Source organism: Schistocerca nitens, chromosome 5, assembly GCF_023898315.1.
Source record: "Schistocerca nitens isolate TAMUIC-IGC-003100 chromosome 5, iqSchNite1.1, whole genome shotgun sequence".
In the NCBI taxonomy this organism is placed as follows: domain Eukaryota; kingdom Metazoa; phylum Arthropoda; class Insecta; order Orthoptera; family Acrididae; genus Schistocerca; species Schistocerca nitens.
Genome location: NC_064618.1, coordinates 479,592,256 through 479,596,133, shown reverse-complemented (window position 1 = coordinate 479,596,133; position 3,878 = coordinate 479,592,256). Strand labels below are relative to the sequence as shown.

Genomic DNA, 3,878 nt, shown 5'->3' with positions numbered 1-3,878 from the left:
TCAATGTCCGCTACGGAACCGCTAGAAGTCGTAAGCGGCCTTAAGCCCATTCAAGGCAACTGATATCGTATACTTCGGACCAGCCGTCTGATGCACTTACGGTTCGCTGCTTGCGATGGCACCGTCACCGGCTATACCGCGATGCCGCGGCAGTGAGTGATGCCGGTGCGTGCATTGAACTTAGCACTCCGTCTTCAGGTCACAAGTGGCCCATCGGGACCATCCGACCGCCGAGTCATCCTCAGATGAGGATGTGGATAGGAGGGGCGTGAGGTCAGCACACCGCTCTCCGGGTCGTTACGATGGTTTTCTTTGACCGGAGCCGATACCACTCGGTCGAGTAGCTCCTCAATTGGCATCACGAGGCTGAGTGCACCCAGGAAAATGGCAACAGCGCATGGCGGCCCAGATGGTCACCCATCCAAGTGCCGGCCACGCCCGACAGTGGTTAACTTCGGTGATCTGACGGGAATCGTTGTATCCACTGCGGTAAGACCGTTGCCTGTATTGAACTTATAGGAAATCATTTGGAATAAGGCTTATCTTCCTACAAGGTGACAATTATTGAACTATATGAAAAAAACGTAAATTAGATACACTTTATTCAACATGTAAACGTCGCCCGGTATTAGGATTTAGGTTTTGACATGTTCGATATATTTGGCATCGTTGCAGGCGCGGATAAATAGCGAAATTCTGTATGCTCCGCTGAAGTGTCGGAACATCAATGCTGTCGATGACCACCTGAATGGCTGTTTTCAGCTCAGCAATAGTTTTGGGGTAATTGTTGCACACTTTCTCATTAATATGGTCCCACAAAAAGGAGTCACATGAGTTCAGATCCGCAGAATATGGCGGCCAATCGAGGCCCATGCCAGTGGCCTCTGGGTACCCTAGAGCCAGAATTCCGTCCCTAAAGTGCTCCTCCAGGACATTAAACACTCTCCTGCTTCGATGGAGTCGAACTCCGTCTTGCATAAACCACGTCTAGTCGAAATCAGGATCACTTTGGATAATGGGGAAGAAGTCACCTTCCGTAACCTTCACGTACCGTTCGGTAGTCACGTGGCCATTAAGGAATATCGCACTGATTATTCCGTGACTGGACACTGCATACCACACAGTCATACGTTGAGGGTGAAGAGACTTCTGGATCGCGAAATGCGCCCCAAATGCGCCAATTTTGTTTATTGACGAGCCCATGCAAATGAAAGTGGGATTCGTCGCTAAACCAAACCATGCACATGCGCATACTAACTTTCATTAAGCCCCGCGGACAACGGTGCAGTTTGAACGTCATAACGCAAAACATTCAGAAGATATGACGACTTTATTTCACATAGTTCAATAATTGTCACCCTGTACACACGCCGACTTTAGGAGGTGCTGTGTCCCCTTCCGCTCAACACACTTCGTACTGGTACGACGGTTGAAGTACAGCTGTGAAGTTCGACGATATTGGCATACAGTCCAGGGAGGCCATCTTCGGTCCACCGGAATGTCAGGGTTATGGCGAGGTATCCATCTCTTCCAGTAGCGTATTTTGTTGTCTGTAGTATGCAGGAAATGTACAACAAACTTGTGCCAGACGTCACTGCGCTGCAATCAGGGATTCAAGTGCGAACGTCATGTATGACGTCGATCCGTCTGGCTGATTGCCTTACGAGCTTAACTGCTGGGGTATTCATAGAACGAAGTAGTAGCTAATGTGAAGTCATTCGTCATGATCGCACAGGGCTTGAATTGACGAGGGCATCCGCGGTTTTCCTTTTGCCGTGCTTGCTTAACGAGTTTGTGATAGTATAGAACTGGTTCTTTAAAGTAGGAGCTGAACAGTTTCATGGACCACGACCTTACATCCCGGAAGGTTTACCAGAAGATATGTCATCCGGTCGTGAAAGCCTTCATACTATGCTTCTTTAAAGCTCTTGATGTCGTTTGTTGAATTCGCCTTAGCCTTTCTTTCGTCACATAATGAAGGAGACATGATCCAGTTTGGTTGCTCTGACCCACTGCATTCTGCTGCAGTCTACTACCCGGCTCTCCACAAACGCCGAAGTTGTGTTTTGCTCTGACACAGTCTCAGTGGCGAAATGTTTTCATTGCGGCCGCCTCGCGTCGACATTGCCGTAACGTAGCGAGATACCTTCGCTCTGATACTTTGAAAATTTTACCCGTTTTACTGTCCTATATAAGGTTGGCATGCAACACGGGTACGTTGCGCCGACTGTAGATAGAGCTTGAATACATACTGGATGTGGTGCGCACCGCCAAAGTCGCACATGTTGAATGGCATAAAAACTTCATTAGATAGTGTGTCACATAAGCCAGACATGGTTGGAATATCTTAATTAGTTTGCATGCTATAGCACATTAAAGTTGTATCGTAAGTTTTTGAGAAAACCTGTATAACACTTCGTGTTATGTCGGCCTGAATATCGTTTAGTAGAGGTCAGCTCACGTAGAGGCTTTCATAGGATAATACGACCAATCTTTGCGATTTGTTTGCAAGATATATTTGGCAGTTAAATGGCAATTTGTGATAAAAACGCGAAGAAGAAAGACTCACGTAACAGAACGTAAAACATCGTTTAAATGATTTACAGTCTTGGTTTTATTAAATCAGTTCTTCTCTTTCTCATTTTAAATTGTCAACCTTGAAAATTCGTATGTGTACCTGACATGTAGCTCCTTGTTTTATTCCCGCAATGACGCCTTGTATTAACGACAAAGTAATGCGTTATTTTCGAGGTAAGCGTTAGTTTAAAACTCTGGGTACTCAAAACAGATGGTAGTATGATGTTGCTAGCTCATGGCGAAAGTCGTTACTATGATTCATTTTCCTTACCGCAATTCATATACGACATCTAGTGAAATATTAGTTTTCCTCGGAGGATGACGAATCACTTTACGATTCGGCATAAATTTCGTATGCGTGCAGCTCTGAGAAGTTGTCGTGACGTTCGTAGTTGATATATGACGATGTTAATATATTTCTAATGGATGTCAACAACTGGGGTAAGGTATTCAAGAGGGTTGTCTGTCATAAATCTCTCGATCTTTAAAACTTACTGGGAGTGGTTTCAGAAATCAGAGAAAGAACTGTAAAGTAATCTAAGTACCAAATCAAAAACATTGACGTGTGTGATGCAGTAGATCTTTAAGAGAATTATGCAGAAATTAAAGACGTTAGTCTGATAGAGGGAGAGTACTTTATATTTTCTTACATTTTGGGTGAAACGGTTTCTGTATAATTTTCGTGACGTAACGCAAGTAACGAAATCACTGTTGCAGCGCTGCTGTGTACACTGAAAATAGACCCACAATCGGCGTGTAAATTCAAAATGTCGCCAGATATGTTTATACTGCGGTTCGTTATGCAATGAGAGCATAGTGCACAATCTACAATGAGAGCATAGTGCACAATTCTTATTCAATAAAACTTATTTAATGAATGGCAAAAGGTTTTCATTCCACTGTGTGATGATACAGCAATCAGTATGTAGAGTGAGGAGAAGAAAACAGTATTGGTTACGGTGCTGAAATGACCGATTATTTATTCATCATTGACGCATGTTTCGCCTAATTCACGGCCAATCTGAAGATGCCTTGAATTAGACGAAGCGCGCGACATTGATGAATAATACCAATACCATTTCCTTCTCCTCATTAATGAATGGCGTCCATAATTTTATATTTCATTATATAGGACACACACACACACACACACACACACACACATACACACACACACACACAGGGGGAGAGAGAGAGAGATACATTATTAATAAAAATAAGCATTTCATGTGGTCCCTACAGAGTCTGTTACATAAATTTCTGTTTTATCTAACAGTAAAGAAACTGCAGAGAGCACAGAG

General features: G+C 43.8%; 1 pseudogene; it reads right to left on the bottom strand.

Moving 5' to 3' along the window:
- Window positions 1-385: 385 nt before the first annotated feature.
- On the bottom strand, window positions 386-503 carry LOC126261264 (5S ribosomal RNA; annotated as a pseudogene).
- Window positions 504-3,878: the final 3,375 nt, after the last annotated feature.